The sequence below is a fragment of the Gossypium hirsutum genome, chromosome A10 (genome assembly GCF_007990345.1).
Source record: "Gossypium hirsutum isolate 1008001.06 chromosome A10, Gossypium_hirsutum_v2.1, whole genome shotgun sequence".
In the NCBI taxonomy this organism is placed as follows: domain Eukaryota; kingdom Viridiplantae; phylum Streptophyta; class Magnoliopsida; order Malvales; family Malvaceae; genus Gossypium; species Gossypium hirsutum.
In genome coordinates, this window is record NC_053433.1 from 19,194,512 (window position 1) to 19,216,367 (window position 21,856).

At 35.6% G+C, this 21,856-nt stretch overlaps 1 non-coding gene across 1 annotated transcript; it reads left to right on the forward strand.

Annotated features, from left to right (window-relative positions):
• The first annotated feature begins 2,405 nt into the window (after positions 1 to 2,405).
• Positions 2,406 to 2,511, forward strand: LOC121208641 (small nucleolar RNA R71). The gene has a single exon (XR_005903773.1). It is a non-coding gene; the product is annotated as a small nucleolar RNA R71 (small nucleolar RNA).
• The last annotated feature ends 19,345 nt before the right edge of the window (positions 2,512 to 21,856 follow it).

Here is a 21,856-nt window from a genome sequence, read left to right on the forward strand (position 1 = left end):
ACAGCGCTGAAAAGTGGCAGGAGCATTACATACTTCTACGATAAGCGACTGTACCATATGGGCATGTGAATGCCATATTTTCTTGATCTTCAGGTGTTATTGGGATTTAAAAGTAGCTAGAGAGTCCGTCTAAAAAGCAGTAGTACATGTGCCCAGATAATCTTTCCAACATTTGGTCAATGAATGGCAAGGGGAAGTGATCTTTTCTTGTGGCATCATTCAGTTTTCTGTAGTCAATGCAAACTCTCCATCCTGTGACTGTCCTTGTTGGGATTAATTCATTCTTCTCGTTGGTCAAAACTGTCACGCCGCATTTCTTAGGGACAACCTGTACTGGACTTACCTAAGAACTGTCAAAAATAGGATAAATTATTCTAGCATCTAAAAGTTTAATTACCTCGGCTTTTACAACTTCCTTCATGTTGGGGTTCAGTCGTCTTTGAGCTTGCACACACGGTTTGTATTCATCTTCCATCAAAATTTTGTGGGTGCAAAAAGAAGGGTCGATTCCTTTAATGTCAGAAATTTTCCAAGCTATGGCCTTTTTATGTCCTTTTAATACTTGGATTAATTCCTCTTTCTCCTTGGGTTGCAAGTTAGAAGCAATAATAACAGGCAATGTAGAATTATTTCCAAGGAATGCGTATTCCAAGTGGTTTGGTAATTGTTTAAGTTCTAGTTTGGGAGGCTCTTCAATAGAGGGTTTTTGCTTAAGTTCATCGTTTATCTTAATGTCCTCATATTCTACTTGTCTTGAAGAATGTTCATTAGGTTCATCATCTGTCTCCTCTTCTTGAGCTAGATACAGTTCCATCGTGTCCTTCTGTATAATTTCCTGAAAAGAGTCTTGAGTAGTATGATCAATAGAGTCAATAAAATAACATGAATCATCTTGTTCACCAGAAAATCTCATAGCATCATAAATTTTAAAGATAATCTCCTCGTCACCTACTCTAAGTACCAATTTATCGTCATCCACATTGATTACAGCCCTAGCAGTGGCTAAAAATAGGCGCACTAAAATTAAAGGCACTTCCACATCTTCGTCCATATCAAGCACAACAAAGTCAACAGGAAATATGAATTTATCTACTTTCACAACTACGTCTTCTATAATACCCCTAGGATATTTAACAGATCTATCGGCTAATTGAATACTCATCCTAGTGGGTTTAGGTTCCCCAAGACCAAGTTGTTTGAACATTTTATATGGCATCAAATTAATGCTAGCGCCTAAATCAGCTAGTGCTTTCTCAACATTTAGACTACCAATTAAGCAAGGGATAGTAAAACTTCCTGGATCTTTCAATTTGGTTGGCAGTTTGTTTTGGAGTATGGCTGAGCACTCCTCATTGAGTTCTACTGTAGATAAGTCCTCGAACTTCCTTTTATTTGTTAGAAGCTCCTTAAAAAATTTTGCATATGTAAGCATCTGCGAGATGGCTTCAACAAAGGTAAGTTGATATGTAATTGCTTAAAAAGTTCAAGAAACTTACCGAATTGTGCATCAATGCGGTCTTTTTTCAATTTTGCTGGGTATGAAACTAGTGGTTTATATTCTTTTGGCACTAGTTTGTCACTATTTTCGGGTTTTTCTTCCCCCTTTCACTTATCACGGCTTCTTGTGTTAGCTTCTTTTCAGATTCCTCTAACACTTTCCCACTCCTTAGTGTAACTGCTTTTACATGCTCTTTTGATTTGGTGTTACTAAGTAAACTTTCTAGTGGTCTTTCTGGAATTAGTTTGGATAGCTGACCTATCTGAGTTTCGAGCCCTTGGATCGACGCTTGTTAATTTTTAAGTGCTGTCTCGGTATTCTAAAAATGAGTTTCTGACACTGATATAAACTTTGTGAGCATCTCTTCAAGGTTCGGCTTATTTTCCTGTTGATAGGGTGGTTGTTGAAAACCCGGAAGATGTTGTGGTCTTTGATTTCCTTGACCGCCCCACGAGAAATTGGAATGGTTCCTCCAACCTACATTATAAGTGTTACTATATGGGTTATTTTGGGATCTAGAGTTATTGTTACCCATATATTGGACTTGCTCCTCCTGATGCTAGGGTTGAAGGATTGATACTCTCTGCATGCTCCTCCTTCATTCATCTCGCACCTCATTACTAGATGTACCTGAGTAGAACCAAGTAAACCATCAATCTTTTTATTTAGAAGTTCTACCTAGTTTGACAGCATAGTAATCGAATCGACGTTATAAACGCCTGCTGTTTTAGTTGGCTTAGTCCTCATGACATGCCACTGATAGTTATTTAGTGACATCTCTTCAATAAATTCGTAAGCCTCTTCAGATGTTTTTTTGTTGATGGTTCCCCCAGCTGCTGCATCAATCATTTGCCTTGTCGAGGGGTTCACACCATTGTAGAATGTTTGAACTTGCAACCATAGAGATAATCCATGATGAGGACACCTTCGCAGTAGGTCCTTGTATCTCTTCCATGCATCGTAAAGAGTTTCTAAGTCCATCTGCACAAACGAAGAGATATCATTACGTAATTTGGCTATTTTAGCCGGTGAAAAATATTTTAATAAAAATTGTTCGGTCATTTGTTCCCAAGTAGTAATTGACCCTCGTGGTAATGAGTTCAACCACTGTTTATCTTTGTTCCTCAATGAAAAAGGGAATAACCGAAGACGAATGGCATTGTCAGAAACCCCATTAATTTTAAATGTATAGCAGAATTTCAAGAAATTTGCCACGTGAGTGTTTGGATCCTCATCTTGCAAACCATCAAACTGAACAAATTACTGTATCATTTGAATAGTGTTAGGTTTTAGTTAAAAATTATTTGTAGCAATAGCAGGCCTAACTATACTTGACTTAGTTCCTGTTAAAGTAGGTTTAGCATAATCATACATGGTACGAAGAGCAGGATTTTGATTTGCTAGTTCAACGGGTATCGCAAGAGGTAGCTGATTGTCTTGGTTTTCAGCCATTTCTTCAGTTGGGGTTTGAATATCATCCTCTTGCTCGTTCTCTGTGTATCTTAAGCATTGCTTTATTTCTCTTTAGTTTCTGCGAACTGTGCGATCGATTTCTTCGTCAAAAAGTAGTGGTCTTGACGGGTTTCTTCTAGTCATAGACTATAAAAACCTGCGAAGAGAAAGAAAAAGTAAATTAATAAATAATAATAATAAAATAGAATTAACTTGCAAGAAAAATAAATGGCTAAAGGAATAAAAATTGAGCATTCCTAATATCTTAGTTCCCCAGCAGCGGCGTCAAAAACTTGATCGCAATTTTTGTGTGACAGGTTTTAAATATTTATAAAGAATCGTTCTTGAAACTAACTATTATCACGATGTAGGCAAGTGTAGCTATCAAACAGTAGTACAATTTTAGCAAGACTGGATTGTCGAACCCAAAGGAACTAAAAGTACTAGTAATGACTTTCTTTTTATTATCAAGCCTAAGAATAAGGGGGTTTGTTTCAACTAACTAATTAACTAAACTAAGAATTCACAAAAAATAGAATTGGGGGATTACTTTTGGAAAACAATTGAATTAAAACAATACCTAAGGAAGAATCCACTTAGACTTCACTTGTTATTCTGACTCCTAATCAGACGATTTATTCATTTAACTTGTTCCGTAGAGATCCCTAAGTTATGTTATTATCCCTATTCAAGACTAATAACGTCTAATCCCTGATTGAATAATTGAGACTTCTCTCTAATTAACACCTTAGGGTTGCATTAACTCAATCTATAGATCCCCTTATTAGGTTTCACCCTAATCTGGCAAAATCTTGCCACCCTATCTCTAGGCGTGCAATCAACTCCGCTTAATTATGACAATTGTACTCTTAGACAGGGTCTATTCCTCCTCTGAATAAAAGCTTAACTTGAATCAATATCCTGGAATATCAAAACAAGAATTAAGAACACATAATTAAGAACAAGCCAAATATTTATCATACAATTCGGAAAATAATAACAAGATTCGTCTTAGGTTTCATTCCCCTTAGGTATTTAGGAGATTTAGTTCATAACTAAAAAGGAAAACATTTCAGAAGAATAATGAATACAAAACATAAAGAAAACCCAAAACTCCTAGAGGAAAATTGAGGAGAGATCTTCAATCTTGATGGTGTATCCGGCTTTTAAGATGGATCAATCGGCTTCCCTTGAGCAGTTCCCTGCCTCCTTCTCTGTGTGTGTCCCTTTCTTCCTTCTCTAGGGTGTATTTATAGGCTTTGGAATGCCTAAGAACACTCGAAATTAGCTTTTGGTCTCAACTTGGGCTCGGCAGGGACACGCCCGTGTGCAATTACTTCAGGTTGTACTCGAACCTGTTAGAATGGCACGGGCGTGTGTTCTACCCGTGTGAGTCATGCTTCGATTCTACCAAATTGACACGGCCGTGTGGTCTGCCCATGTGAGGAAGCCCAGGCTGTGTTGATTTTGTACTTTGGCCCATTTTCTCCGTTTTTAGCCCATTTCTCATTCCTTTCGCTCTCCTATGCTCTCCTAAGTATAAAACATGAAATTAAGGTATTAAGAGCATCGAATTTACCAATTCTAAGGAAAAATTATCCATAAAATGTGTTAAGCATGGGGTAAAAATATGTATAAATTACAGTTTATCACCCTTTAACCGTATCCGATGCTGGAATAGGGTACAAGGCATTACCGGACTTAAACATAAGCAAACATACGAAACTGAGACATAAATTTACATCCAAATTTAAAAATTTTCATATACATTCAAATTGTTCCCTAAACCGAGCCTACAAGGCCCAAAACAGGCTTTGGAAGCGGTTCAGGACTAAACTGAAAACTTCATAAAATTTCACAACACTTAGAATATTTTTCATGTTTTAAGAGCCACACAACCGTGTGGTTTGGGACATGCTTGTGTGAGTAGGCTGTGTGGTCACACACGCTCGTGTCCTTAACCCGTGTAACTCTCTGTTTGTCATCCATGAACAAATTGAAGTCACACAGCCAAGGCACACGCCGTGTGCTTAGGCCGTATGGTCGATTTAATTTTCCTAATTTTTCATAAAATAAGTGCAGACTTCACACGGCTAGGGCACACGCCCGTGTTCGGGGCTGTGTCGTCCACACGGCTAAGACACACACCCTTGTTTCTGCCCATGTGCTCAATACTAAGCATTCTATTTTACAATAATTAAGGTGTAGGGGACACACTGCCAGAACACACGCCGATAGGGCAAGCCGTGTGTCACACACGGCCTTGACACACGCCCGTATGTCTAACCGTGTAGACAAAAATAAGGCTATTTTCCAAGTCATATTGTCACCCTTCCATGAACAAACCTACAAAATGAAACATGGCACCATTCCAAGTATATAAATTCAACCAAATCAACCACAAACAAGGCATCCACATATCATTCACATACTATCATCTATCACATACAACCATCATATACTATTCAACTCAAACCATACAAATTTCCACATCCATTAAAGACACCATCATATGCATATACTTAAACCAATATTAGCTAATTTCAATGGCCATTTACAAAATGAATTATCAGCCAACATAAGCCAACACATTTGGCCAAATCAATTATGACACATAACAAAAGACCAAGTCCCTATAGATGCCATAACTCAAAACATTAAAATCATTGGTACCCAAAATGTTAAGTTGATAGTGTGAATGGATCTCCGACAGTCTTCGATCCCCGATCTAGCTTGGTGACACTATAAAACAAGGGAAAAGAAATGGAGTGAGCTTTAAAGCTTAGTAAGTTCCTGTGCAAATAATAAGCATCATAAACACACATTTATGATGCAATCAACATGAAGTGAATTAACATATATGTCATTATAAATATGATAGTCTAACTTGGCATGGATATTATTATAACATTAGTATCATAACTTGCACAATCATAACATTACCGAGGGATTCATCACATATTGAGCTCATTAAGCATAAGTTTCACGTACATACCTCTACTGTCTTGCAACATACCATGGTCTTTCGCAACATTAACATTTCTGTTACGATTCCTGTTGAACCACTTGGAATACTAAAGGATGCCCAAGAAATTTCACATTCATAGAACCATACCAATGCAATACCCTAGATATGGTCTTTGTAACATCCCCAATTAGGACCTAATCAGAATAATGGTTTTGAAACAATAAATTAGAGATATAAATACTAATTTTATGATTATTATGAGGTCCATGATATGTATGCATGCTTGTGTGAAAGTTTCATGAAGAAATTCTAAGCATAAAATGCCTAATTGAATTTTAGGGACCAAATTGAATAAGATGCAAAACTTGTGTTCTTGAAGATTTTATCATGAAATTGCTTTGGATTATAAATTAGAAGGTCCTAATTACAAATTTGACCAATTTCTAAAAGTTTGGACAAAAATGGACACGTGTAGGAAAAATTTGAAAGAAATACCTTAAGGGCATTTTGTTCATTTGGTAATTAAAAGAATAAAAAGGGAAAATCAAAGAAAAAATGTGCTCATCTTTTCCATGCTTGGCTGAAGTTCGCAAGACACCATATCTAGGGTTTTGTTCATCTTTTCAAGCTCAATAGTAAGTGTTCCACAACTTGTTTTTAATGTTCTTTACATTTTTGAAGTCCTCGTAGCTTGATTTACCTATTTTCAACCTTATTTTGAAGTAGGTTTATGTATGAAAATTTACCCATGTGTGACATGCATGTATTTTGATAATTTATGGAGGAATATGAGAGTTTGGTGTGTGATGATATCTTTCACATGATGGTTTTTCATGAAAACCACTAAAAATGACTAAATTGAAAAATGTGTAAAATAAGTGATAAAAAATCTAATTTTGATGAAAATATGGGCTTTTATGAGTATAAGGAAAATTCTGCTAGGCTTGGGTAACAAAGAAAATGCATGCATTTCATTTTACGAGCCTAGGGACTAAATCATAAATAAGTGAAAAGATAGGGGTAAAAAGGTAAATTTACCAAAGCATGAATTATGGATTGATTTGAAAAATGTGATTAATAAACAAGTTAAATTTGGCATATAGATAAAAAAAAGTGATCCGGGTCTTGATCGGAGAAAGAATAAAGTATATGATGATTAGGCTCGATTATCATCATTTTGTATCGAGGTAAGTACATGTGTAAATAATGTGATAATGTAATATATTTTGATGTGTTGATATTATGTGATAAATGTTTCATCATTATTATGTATGCTATGCCTAATGGTAACTTTGTAAGTATGAATGATATTGGTCGTTATTCACGACGTTACGAGCAAGTACAATGGAGATGTTATGTACACGTGAGAAAAAATCCCGTTTGAACCTTAGGAATAGTTTAGGATACAATTGACATGTCACTAGGAATTAAAAAACCCAAACTCATTAAGTTGGTCTAGGTTCGTGATAAGTATGTGGGATCCGACCTTGTTTAGTTGGTCCGAGTTCATAATGGATGTGATACATGTAATTGGGTTCCGGGCAGTGGTCTTGTGTGTCCTACAAGTGGCTAGGTAATTCTTGAATGGGTCAGATACCTGATAGCTTGTATGAGTAGCCCATGTAGTTACACCTTGACTGGTAGCTTTAATGAGCAGGCCTGTGAGTAGCTCCATTGCGAGCGTTACATGCTTTGAGGTAGCTTTGGCTACGGATGTGTATATGGCACTTAAGTGCAAGTTATTATGCATATCCAATAGTATTCCTAGTGTTCAACAGGTAATGCAATGGATGTGATAGAAGTCCCGAGGAGGGCATGCCAAAGAGGTATGGTTATATGATATACTACGAGTGAATACAAGTATGTACGCTAAACCCATGAATAATGTCTTGATAAAGAATGATTTGTGATGGGAAAGTATATATGTACATATGATAAGTAAGTCAAAAGGTTTTGAGTGATGAATAATCTTTATGGTTATGTTATTATGTCTTTGTATGATAATTGCTTACTATTATTGCATATTATCTGCATGTGGACTTACTAAGCTTTAAAGCTTACCCTCTTTCCTTTCCCTCTATTGTAGTTCTGCCAAGCTAGCTCAGGGATCGGAAGCTGTCAGAGTATTCGATCACACTATCAAAAGGATATTGGGTATAGCGAGTTTGATAACTTGAGTATGGCATGTATAGGAGGACTTGGTTATTTTGTGATATGTGTCATGTTATTTTGGGCCAAATTGTGAAGGCATATGATGTTAATGATTCGTTTTGTAATAGCCATGTGAGATGGCTTATATTTAATTTCTGGGTTGTAAACCTAATTGTTCATGCATGCATGTGTTAATACCTTGATGATGTGCTATATGGTTTTTTTGATGGATATATGAAGAGGTATGAATTAAGTACATGAAAATAAGGAATGACTTAATGTCTTAAGATGACTATAGTCTTGAAGGTATAATTTGAAGTTATGGTAACAAAGTTGGTTATGCATGAAGTTGATGTGGAATGCTTCCAAATGGTGTGACTAATTGAATGGGTAATAAGATGACATTATGAAGATGTGAAAGTGCCATGGTGTTGAATAATTGAGTGTCTAAATATGTCATGTTGCATGCTATGAAATATACTTGAGTGTATGGATGAGTAAGGGTGGTAATTGGCTTAGAAAATAGCCTCTAAATTGTCCACACGGTAGACACACGGGCATGTGTCTAGGCCATGTGTGACACATGGTCTACCCTACGGGCATGATGTATAGCCGTGTGTCCCCTGTACCCTAGTTTTACAAGTCAGTATGTCTAGTAGTAAACAGACAGGCTAAGACACTGGCGTGTGTCTTGGCCGTGTGAGAGACACGGTCTACCCACATGGGCATGTGCTCTGGCCATGTGAAGTTTGCAGCATTTTAGGAAAAGTTCATTTATTTTTAATTGACCACACGGTTTGGCGACATGGGCGTGTGATACGACCGTGTGACCCTAAATTGGTGCTGACATCATAGTCAGAGAGTTACACAGCTGGAGGACACGGGCGTGTCGAGATCCCACGGGCGTGTCCCCTGTCTCACACGAGCGTGTGGAACTGTATTAAAGAAACTTTCCCAAACTTTTCTAAAGTTCTTAGTTTAGTCCTTGACCACCCCAAGGTATGTTTTGGGCCTTGTAGGCTCGTATGAGAGACAATATACTTGTGTTTGAATATTTTTGAATTGGTTAAAATTTTATGGCCTGATTTTTTATGTATGTATATACTTAAGCCCGGTAATGCCTCGTACCCTGTCCCGACGTCGGACACGGGTAATGGGTGTTACATTTAGTGGTATTAGAGCTACGGTTTAGTTGATTCTCGGACTATGTAGCATGTGTTCAAGTTTAGCTATACATGCCATACATATATTATGATAGTGTGATGACTCTTGACGATTTTATAATGTGTTTTCATTTAGAAAATGGATCCCGACAGAGCAGTGGCAGATAATGTAGAAAGCAATTTGCCTGCTCCCACTGAAGGGGAAATGGCATCGAAGAGTAGACCCGAAATTGTTAGTAGAGGAAAATGAGGCATGGAAGCTCTATACATGATGAACGCAAGGTATACGGAGTTCGTTCGAACGAACCTGAACGCTCAACCTTCCCTACTTCTTCCAAATCCCCAACCTGCACCTATGATGCCTCAAGGTATAGATCTTATGAGATTCTCTAGAACACATGTTGATAAAATTCAGAAGCATTGTATTGAGGAATTTAGGGCAAATGGCAATGACGATCCTGAAAAAGCTGAGTTCTAGTTAGAGAATTCGATACGAGTATTTGATGAATTATCCTGCACACCCGAGGAATGCTTAAAATGTGTCATTTCTTTATTGAGAGATGCTACATACCACTGGTAGAGAATGCTGATATCCGTAGTACCTCTAGAGAGGGTTTATTGGGAATTCTTTCAAGAGGAATTCTAGAAGAAGTACATTAGTGAACGGTTCATCGACCAGAAGCGCAAGTAATTTCTAGATTTGAAACAGGGTCGTATGATAGTTAATGAGTATGAGAGAGAATTTGTCAGACTCAGTAAGTATGCTCGGGAGTGTGTATCCTACGAAGCTAAAATGTGTAGAAGATTTGAAGATGGACATAATGAGGATATTAAGACATTAGTGGGCATTCTTGAGTTGAAGGAATTTGTAGTACTCGTCGAACTAGTTGTAAAGCCGAGGAATTGAACAAAGAAAAGAGGAAACCCGAGTCTGAAATACAAGAAAAAGGCATATAAGTAAGTCATTGCCATCTTAGTCTAAGAAATCTAAAGAGATGTACTCTCGTTCACATGTGTTACCTGGACATTCATACGGGAACCATAGAAAGCAAAATTCGGGTTTTAGATCTTAGGTTACATCTGTGGAAAGTGTGGGTAAACTTTTCAAACCCGAGTGCCAACAATATGGTAGATGTCATTTTGGCACCTGTAGGTAAGTGAGGGATCTTGTCTCAAGTGTGGTTCTCAAGACCACTATATTAAAGACTACCTCGAGATGGTAGAGAAAGAAAGATTTCAGAATTCAAGGCCAAGTGGCACGGTTTCTAGGGGAAGACCTTCGATAAATGCCGGGAATAGGTCTAGTAGCAAGAATGTAACAAAAGATATAGCAGTCAAGTCTGAAGCTAGAGCTCTGGCTAGAGCCTATACCATACGCGCACATGAATATGCAACTTCTCCTGATGTGATTATTAGTATTTTCTCTCTCTATGATACTAATGTTATTATTTTGATAGATCTTGGCTCTACTCATTCGTATGTGTGTATGAAATTGGTATCTAGTATGCATATACCTATTGAGTCTTTCGAATTTATGATTAACGTGTCAAATCTTTTAGGAAAGCATGTAATAGTTGATAAAGTATGTAAGAGATGCCATTTGATGATTAGAGGTCATTGTTTTCCGGCCGACTTGATGTTGTTGCCATTTGATGAATTTGATGTCATACTGGGTATGGATTGGTTGACACTACATGATGCTACAGTGAATTGTAAACAGAAAGTTATCGAATTGAAGTGTGATAATGGTGAGATTCTCCGGGTTGAAATAGACGAGTCAGATAGGTCACCAATTGTAATTTCTTCGATGTCTGCTCAAAAATGCATGGGAAAAAGGGTACGAAGCTTATTTGGAATACATATTGAAACCAAAGGAATCAGAATTGAAAATTGAATCAGAACCAGTTGTATGTGAGTATAAGGATGTATTTTCGGAGGAATTTCCAGGTATGCCTCCAATTAGAGAAGTTGAGTTTGGCATCGAGTTAATGCCAGGGACAGCACCTATTTCTATTGCTCCGTACAGGATGGCTCCAACTGAGCTGAAAGAATTGAAGTCACAGTTATAAGAGTTGACCAATAAAGGTTTTGCGAGACCAAGCTTTTCACTGTGGGGTGCTCCCGTACTTTTTTTGAAAAAGAATGATGTTCCATGAGATTATGCATCGACTACCGACAACTCAATAAGGTGACAACTAAAAATAAGTATCCTCCACCAAGGATTGATGACCTGTTCGATCAGTTGAAAGGAGTGACATGGTTCTATAAGATAAATTTGAGATCCAGCTACTATCAATTAAGAGTTCAAGGGTCGGATATGCCTAAGATTGCCTTCAGAACGAGGTATGGCCACTATGAGTTTCTTGTTATGCCATTTGGATTAACAAATGCCCCTGCCGTGTTTATAGCTTTGATGAATCAAATATTTCAGCCATATTTGGAAAGGTTTGTTGTAGTATTCATCAATGATATCCTGATATATTCTAAAGATGAGACAGAGCATACCGAGCACTTGAGAACGGTTTTACAAATTTTAAGGATAAATAGTTGTATGCTAAGTTCAGTAAAAGAGAGTTTTGGCTTCGAGAGGTCGGATTCCTAGGCCACATTGTTTCAAGTGACGGTATCCGAGTTGATCCCAGTAAGATTTCTGCTATTGTCGAATGGAAACCACCAAGAAATATAACTGAAGTTAAGAGCTTTTTGGGTTTGGCCGATTACTACAGACGTTTAGTGAAAGGATTCTCTATGATAGTCACTCCTATAACAAGATTACTTCAAAAAGATGTCAAGTTTGAGTGGTCGGAAAGATGTTAGTAGAGCTTTGAGAAATTGAAAATGTTATTGACCGAGGCACTAGTGTTGGTACAACCAGAATCAGGGAAAGAATTTGTGATTTACAGTGATGCATCCGTAAGTGGACTAGGCTTCGTACTTATGCAAGAAGGCAAGGTAGTAGCTTATACTTTGCGACAACTGAAACCCCATGAGAAGAACTATTTGACACATGATCTAGAACTGGCTGCCATTGTATTTACTTTGAAGATTTGGCGACATTATTTGTTTAGGGAGAAATGCCATGTCTATACAGACCATAAAATTCTTAAGTATCTGATGACCCAAAAAGACTTGAATCTGAGGCAACGAAGATAGCTTGAATTGTTAAAATACTATGAGCTTGTGATCGATTATCACCTTGGTAAGGCAAATTTGGTCGCCGATGCCCTGAGGAGGAGGTCTTTATTTGCCTTGAGGGCTATGAACACACGATTGACCTTATCCAATGATGGTGTAATTCTAGCAGAGTTGAGAGCCAGACTGACTTTTCTACAACAGATTTGTGATGCTTAGAAAGCTGATAAAGTGTTACAAGCAAAGAAAACTCAGTGTGAGTCGAGCAGTGAACTAGATTTTCAGAAAGACTCTGATGGTTGTTTGAGGTTCTGTGGTAGAATTTGTGTCCTGAAGGATACCGAGTTGATTCAGAGTATTTTGTATGAGGCTCATAATGGGTGTATGTCAATTCACCCAGGTAGTACAAAAATGTACAATGATTTAAAGAAAATGTATTGGAGAAACGGTATGAAAAGAGATATATCTGAATTTGTATTGAGGTGCTTGATTTGTCAGCAAGTAAAGGCCAAACACTAGGTACCTTCAGGTTTACTTCAGCCTATTTTGGTTCCCGAATGGAAATAGGACCGAATCACCATGGATTTTGTGACAGGTTTACCATTGACACCAAGAAAGAAAAATGATGCTTGGGTGGTAGTTGACAAGTTGATGAAATCGGCTCATTTTATATCGGTACACATTGATTATTCACTTGAAAGTTAGCCGAATTGTATGTTCCTGAGATTGTGAAACTTCATGCAGAACCTTTATCAATTATTTTGGATAGAGATCCGAGGTTCACTTGGCGATTTTGGAAGAAGTTACAAGAAGCTTTGGGTACAAAGCTGAATTTTATTACCGCTTTTCACCCATAGACTGATGGACAATCTGAGAGAGTGATTCAAACACTTGAAGATGTGCTCAGATGTTGTGTTCTTGAATTCCAAGATAGTTGGGAAAAGTACTTACCTTTGGTTGAATTTGCCTACAACAATAGTTATCAGCCGAGCTTGAAAATAATGCCTTATGAGGCATTGTATGCCTTTTTATACCTTTGTATACCTTTGAAAATGTCGTATACGTTTTTATTGGACTGAACTCAAGGAGAATAAGATTCATGGAATTGATTTGGTTAAGGAAACTGAAGAAAGGGTGAAGGTAATCCATGATTGTTTAAAAGTGGCGTCAGATAGACAAAAGTCATATGCGGATTTGAAAAGGAAAAAAATTGAATATCAAGTAGGTGATAAAATATTCTTGAAAGTATCTCCATGGAAAAATGTTTTGATATTCGGTAGAAAAGGCAAGTTGAGTCCTTGTTTTATAGGACTGTATGAGATTACCGAAAGGATAGGTCTTGTAGCATGTCGATTGGCTTTACTGTCTGAGTTAGAAAAAATTCACGATGTATTTCACGTGTCCATGTTGTGCCGATATAGATCTAATCCCCTACATATGATTCTTCCAACAGAGGTTGAAATTTGACCAGATATGACTTATGGTGAGGAGCCGGTTAAGATCTTGGCTCAAGAAGTCAAACAATTGAGAAACAAAAGTGTTGCCCTTGTGAAAGTTCTATGGCAAAGACATGGGGTTGAAGAAGCTACATGGGAGCAAGAGGAGGCTATGAGGAAACAATACCCAAACCTTTTTACCGGTAAGATTTTTGGGACAAAAATCCCTAAAGGGGGGAGAGTTGTAACATCTCGAATTAGGGCTAGTCAAAACAGTGGGTTTGAGACCACAAATCTGATATAGAAATAGTGATTTTATGATTATTATGAGGTTCATGATATGTATGCATGCTTGTGTGAAACTTTCATGAAGCAATTCTATGCATAAAATGCCTAATTGAATTTTAGAGACCAAATTGAATAAGATGCAAAACTTGTATTCTAGAAGCTTTTAGCATGAAATTGCTTTCGATTATAAATTAGAAGGTCCTAATTTGAATTTGACCAATTTCTAAAAGTTTGGACAAAAATGGACATGTGTAGAAAAAATTTGAAAGAAAGACCTTAAGGGCATTTTGTGTAACACCCCTAACCCGTATCCGCTGCCAGAACAGGGTTTCGGAGCATTACTACCATTTGTAGATCACTTAAAAAAATTAAAATACTTACCGATTCAATGCATCATATAAAATAAATATATTGCCATTCAATCAACAGTTTGGCACTTGTATAAGCATCAAACAACAACATTATTAGTATACTTGCACATATCTCATATAAATTCAACATTGATATATCTATTTTCTCGACATGTCACACTTGAGTTTAATAATAGTTTCAATTACATAATTTCCTTGTATCAACATATCAAAGATAATCATATATGTACATGTCATGAAACATATCATGCTCTTACCGTTTCTTCACAAGCACATATCATTCATTTCATTATATCAATATTTTATGCTTCATCATTTCCATATATTTTATGTATATTTCTTCTGGTAATAGCTTATATCAAACTTAACATAAATTATATTCCATGTACTTATACTTAATTCGTTTATCCATTTTCATAATTATTTCATACAACGCTTTTGTACATATATTTCCATATGACCAGTTCTTGTAAACATTTCACACAACCATTTCATATAACCATTCGTCATCTGATACATTTTACCTGAATATCAATTGTTCAACAGATGTTATAGCGTCTCCCATCCACGGTCTTATTTATCTTTGACGTGATGCCATAGTGTCTTTCAACTATGGTCTTACTCATTTTCTGTCACGTTGCCATGGTATCTTTCAACCATGGTCTTTTTCTTTTCATGTCACGTTGCCATGGTATCTTTCAACCATGGTCTTACACATCTCATATCAGGTTGCCATGGTATCTTTCAGCCACGGTCTTACACATTTCATATCAGGTTGCCATGGTATCTTTCAACCATGGTCTTACACACAGGTTGTCATGGTATCTTTCAACCATGGTCTTACACATTTCATATCAGGTTGCCATGGTATCTTTCAACCATGGTCTTACGCACAGGTTGTCATGGTATCTTTCAACCATGGTCTTACACATTTCATATCAGAGAGTACACTCCAGCGAACCTCATCCTTACAGTGGGATTACCAGTCCAAGCTAAATCCCCTGTAATATAAACTCATAGAGTATTGTCGGGATTACCAGTCCAGGCTAAATCCCCTGCAACGACAATTACTCTAATGAGCTTGGATCTGAATTACAAGTCCAGGCTAAATTCATACCCTAATTCGGATTACCCGTCCGGGCTAAATTCGTTTTACACATATTCTTCGAGAGGGCTATATCAGGATAGGATCACCCGTCCGGGCTAGATCCTTTTTACCGTCAATTCTTTTTCAGAGATCCATCGAATTTTCCTTTCATTCAACCGGGATTTCTTCTCCTTTTATAAAATTTATCAATGTTTCATAAATTTTCATACAATGAACATTCAAATCATATTCACATAAATAACATACAATCTCAAGCATTTAAGAATATAATTCAAGTTACACGAACTTACCTCATTGCTTGTTTGTGTTTATAATTTCATTAATCTGATATTTTTTCTTTTCCACAATCAAGTCTCATATTTGAGTCGTCTGAATCTTTATAAATAAATTTGATCATCATTTTCAGTCATTTCATATTCTAATGCATTTAATTAATGCTCTAGACAAAATTACCATTTTGCCCCTAAACTTTTAATTAATGATGATTTCATCCTTAGGATCAGGAAAATAAAATTCTTGCAATTTAATCCTTATTTCCAGCTATTATTCTCATATATATTGATAACAATCCATGAATTCTATAAAATATCAGAATTTTTCATAATTTCAAACTTTTCAATTTAAACCCTAAAACATGTTTTCCTCCGATCTTGAACTAAATTAATAATTTCATTCAATTTTGTAATTTAAATAATAAAATAATCCATTTCATGCAATTTGGTCATTTCTGACATGTTTACAAAATTGCCCATAAAGTTTTACTTTTATTCAATTTAGTCCCTGAGCCTAAAATATGCAAATTAGCCATGCTAGATGAATATTCATACATATTTTTCCTCCTCCTCCTCCTCTCCATTCCACATCCTTAATGTAGATAACACACTTGTAAGTAACATTATCCATAATTTTTATTATTTACTTTTATGAATATTCAAGCTGTCTATCTGCATCATAGTCACTAAATTATTTATATCTGGATCTATAGAACTCAAAATTAATATCCTATAATTTTCCCTGAATTTAGAATCATATATATTCTTACCATAAAAATTTCAGAATTTTTGGTTTAGCCAATAAGTACAGTTTATTCTTTAAAGTTACCCATATTCTGCTGTCTGACAGTTCTGACCCCTCTTCACCAAAAATTAATTATCTCCTCATACAGGATTCAAATGATGTTTTTGTTTGTTTCTCTTAAAAATAGACTCATTCAGGATTTTTTAAAAATAAATTTAAGCCCCTAATTACTTTTATTTAATTGTTTATGATTTTTCAAAGTCAGAACAGGGGAACCCGAATTCATTCTGACCTTGTCTCACAAAATTCATTATATCTCAAAATTTACAAATCCACTGCTTACAATATTTCTTCTATGAGAAACTATACTCAATAAGATTTAATTACATATTTTTTTCATCTTCTAATTCAATTTCTACAATTTATGGTGCTTTTTCAAAGTTAGTCTACTGCTCCTGTCCAAACTGTTTTTGTGCAAGCTATTAATTACCATGTTATAATACCCTTATTTTCTTTTTCTACACCATTTCTCATCACTTTCTCCTATTTTCTCTTCACTAACATATCAAAAACATAGGACCTTATGTAATAAAACTCTACTATAACATTATTTCCATGCTTTGTCAATAATAACAAACTTAAAAACATATTGAAATCTTGATATACTTACCTTGTTCTATTGATACTAATCTTTAACTTGATTTTCTCTCTCCTCCAGCTTCTATTTCTTGAATCCAACTTGATATTCTAACTCCCCATGCACTCCTTAACATTTTTGTCTCTTGGTAGCTATGGAAATTCATTTGATTTTTGGGTGAAAATGGTGAATTTTTGGTAAAAGGACCAAATTGTAAAGAAAGCAAAACTTTCTTTCTTCCTCTCTTTCTCTCACGTTAGTGCATGGGAAAATATGGATGAGAATTTCTCATCTTTCTTTCTTTATATACTAATAAAATAATAAAATATCTTATTAAAGTATTAATAAAATAATATTTATCTAATTAAATAATTATAAAATATCAAAATATCTCTAGCATCATTATTACTTTCTAGATTTCTCTCTCTTCCAATTGACCATTTTGCCCTTCATTATCTTTTAAAATTTCATTCTTGAGTCATCATTTAATTTGGTAAAATTACAATTTAGTCCCTCATAGTTCTTCATCTATTCAATTTGGTCCTAATTCATCCATTTTCCTTAGTTTCTAGATCATTCCACTCTTAAATTATTTACACTATTGGTCCTTCAACTTTTTCATATTTACATTTTGACCCCTCAAATTATGAATATTTACTCTTGTACAACAAAACTTTTATCACTTTTACAATTTAGTCCTTTCTTGAATTAATATATCATAATATACTTCTCAATATTGACATAACTCAAAATTTCCCTTTTTGTCACTTTATTTCCTTATTTTACTATATCAAGGATAATATCTTACTGTAAAAATTTTTAGGGTATTACATTTTGGTCATTGGGTAATGAAAAGAATAAAAGGGAAAAATCAAAGAAAAAATGTGCTCATCTTCTCCATGCTTGGTCGAAATTCTCAAGACACCATAGCTAGGATTTTGTTTATCTTTTCAAGCTCAATAGTAAGTGTTCCCTAGTCCGTTTTTAATGTTCTTTACATTTTTGAAGTCCTTGTAGCTTGATTTACCTATTTCCACCCTTATTTTGAAGTAGGGTTTATGTATGAAAATTTACCCATGTGTGACATGCATGTATTTTGATGATTTATGGAGGAATATGAGAGTTTAGTGTGTGATAAACATCTTTCACAAGATGGTTTTTCATGAAAACCACTAAAAAGAACTAAATTGAAAAATGTGTAAAATAAGTGATAAAAATCTGATTTTGATGAAAATATGGGCTGTTATGAGTACAAGGAAATTTCTGCTAGGCTTGGGTAATAAAGAAAATGCATGCATTTTATTTTATGAGCCTAGGGAATAAATCGTAAATAAGTGAAAAGATAGGGGTAAAAAGGTAAATTACCAAAGCATGGATTATGGATTGATTTGAAAAATGTGATTAATAAACAATTTAAATTTGACATTATAGATCAAGAAAAACGTGATCCGGGTCTTGATCGAGGAAAGAATAAAGTATACGACGATTAGGCTCAATTATCGTCATTTTGTACCGAGGTAAGTACATTGTAAATAATGTGATAATGTAATATATTTTGATGTGTTGATATTATGTGATAAATGTTTCATCATTATTATGTATGCTATGCCTAATGGTAACTTTGTAAGTATGAATGATATTGGTCATTATTCACGACATTACGAGCAAGTATGATGGAGATGTTATGTACATGTGAGAAAAAAATCTCGTTTGAACCTTAGGAATAGTTTAGGATACAAGTGACATGTCACTAGGAATTAAGAAATCCGAACTCATTGAGTTGGTTTGGGTTTGTGATAAGCATGTGTCATCCGAGCTCGTTGAGTTGGTCCGAGTTCATAATGGATATGATACATGTAATTGGGTTCCGGGCAGTGGTCTTGTGTGTCGTACCGGTGGCTAGGTAATCTTTGAGTGGGTTGGATACATGACAGCTTGTGTGATTATGAGCAGGCCCGTAAGTAGCTCCATTGTGAGCGTTACATGTTATAAGGTAGCTTTGGCTACGGATGTATATGTGGCACTTATGTGCAAGTTATTCCGCGTATCCAATAGTATTCTAAGTGTTCAACGGGTAATGCAATGGATATGATGAAAGTCCCGAGGAGGGCATGTCAAAGAGATATGGTTATATGATATACTATGAGTGAATACAAGTATGTACGCTAAACCCATGAATAATGTCTTGATAAAGAATGATTTGTGATGGGAAAGTATATATGTACATATGATAAGTAAGTCAAAAGGGTTTTGAGTGATGAATAATCTTTATGGTTATGTTATTATGTCTTTGTATGATAATTGCTTACTATTATTGCATATTATTTGCATGTGGACTTACTAAGATTTAAAGCTTACCCCCCTTCCTTTCCCTTCTTTGTAGTTCTGCCAAGCTAGCTTGGTGATCGGAAGCTGTCAGAGTATTCGATCACACCATCAAAAGGATATTGGGTATAGTGAATTTGATAACTTGAATATGACATATATAGGGGGACTTAGTTATTTTGTGATATGTGTCATGCTATTTTGGGCCAAATTGTGAAGGTCTATGATGTTGATGATTCATTTTGTAATGGCCATGTGAGATGGCTTATATAACCTAATTGTTCATGCATGTATGTGTTAATGCCTTGATGATGTGCTATGTGGTTTGTTTGATGGATATGAACAGGTATGAATTAAATACAGGAAAATAAGGAATGACTTAATGTTTTAAGATGACTATAATCATGAAGGTATAATTTGAAGTTATGGTAACAAAGTTGGTTATGCATGAAGTTGATGTGGAATGCTACCAAATGGTGTGACTAATTGAACGTGTAATAAGATGACATTATGAAGATGTAAAAGTGCCATGGTGTTGAATAATTGAGTGTCTAAATATGTCATGTTGCATGCTATGAAATATACTTGAGTATATGGATGAGTGAGGGTGGCAATTGGCTTAGAAAATAGCCTCTAAATTGTCGACACGGTTAAACACACGGGCATGTGTCTAGGCCATGTGTGACATACGGTCTGCCCCACGGGCATTTTGTATAGTCGTTTGTCCCCTGTACCCTAGTTTTACAAGTTAGTATGCCAAATAGTAAAGACACGAGCTAAGACACGGGAGTGTGTGTTGGTCGTGTGAGAGGCACGGCCTACCCACATGGGTGTGTGCTCTGGTCGTGTGAAGTCTGCACCATTTTATGAAAAATTCATTTATTTTTAATTGACCACACGGTCTAGCCACACGAGCGTGTGATACGGCTGTATGACCCTAAATTGGTGCTGACATCATAGTTAGAGAATTACAAGGCTAGAGGACACGGACATATTCCCCGTCTCACACGAGCGTATGGCACTGTATTAAAAAAAATTTCCCTAACTTTTCTAAAGTTCTCGATTTAGTCCCTGACCACCCCAAGGTATGTTTTGGGCCTCGTAGGCTTGTCTGAGGGACAATATGCTTGTGTTTGAATATTTTTGAATTGGTTAAAATTTTATGGCCCGATTTTTCATGTATATGTATACTTAAGCCTGGTAATGCCTCGTACCCTGTCCCGGCGTCGGACACGAATAAGGGTTGTTTTAGTCTTACATGGGATCTCATATCGATGCTAATAGCCCAGCTATGGTCTTACACGAAGTCTCATATCGATGCCATATCCCAAATATGGTCTTACACGTAATCTCAAATAACCTTAATGTCATGACATTTGTATCCTATCTATTCCTAAGGTTTAACCGAGATTTCTCTCTTGTCGATATTTTTCGATTACATCCAATGAGTCAATCATAATTCATACAATATTAAAGCAATTAAAGCATAAATAACAATGCATTATTTACATACGAACTTACCTCAGTACAAAAATAGTGGAAATGGACTAATCATTAAAGACTTTGTTTTTCACCCGATCTAGGTCCGAACCTTGTTTCTCTTGATAATCAAGCTTAAAAGATGACAAAACCCTAGCTATGGTGTTCTTCCAAGTTTAGGCCAAGGTTGAAGAAAGATGAGCAAATTTTAGCTTTATTTTCCTTTTTTATTCTTTTATTAACCAAATGACCAAAATGTTTTTTTCCCAAATCACTAAATTCTCTTACCTCATGTCCATTTTTGTCCACTAACTTAAAAAATGGTCTAATTGTCATATAAGGACCTCTAATTTAAAATCTCATAGCAACTGGACACCTTTAACATGTAGAAGTCAACTTTTGCACTTATTACAATTTAGTCATTTTGACTAAATTTAGTGCTCAAACGTCAAGATTTTCGAACAAAATTTTCACGAAATCATTCCGTAAAACTGTAGACCATGAAAATGTAATAAGAACAAATTTTTCTACGTCAGATTTGTTGTCCTGAAACCACTGTTTTGACTAGCCCCAAAATCGGGCTGTTACAAATTATTTGTATGTGCATTAGTTTAGTAATTTTAAGTTAAAGAATGTAATTAATCTAACACAATTATTTTGTATTGATTAAACCTCGTCTTTGAGAAATCACACATTGGATTATTTTAATTTTTATTTACTTAGTTAAATTAGTTTAAATTAGTTTTAGTTTTTAAATCACTTCAATAATTGTTTTCATCACCATAGTGTTTAACTTTACATTTCATAAATATCTTTCTTGCACAATCCCTG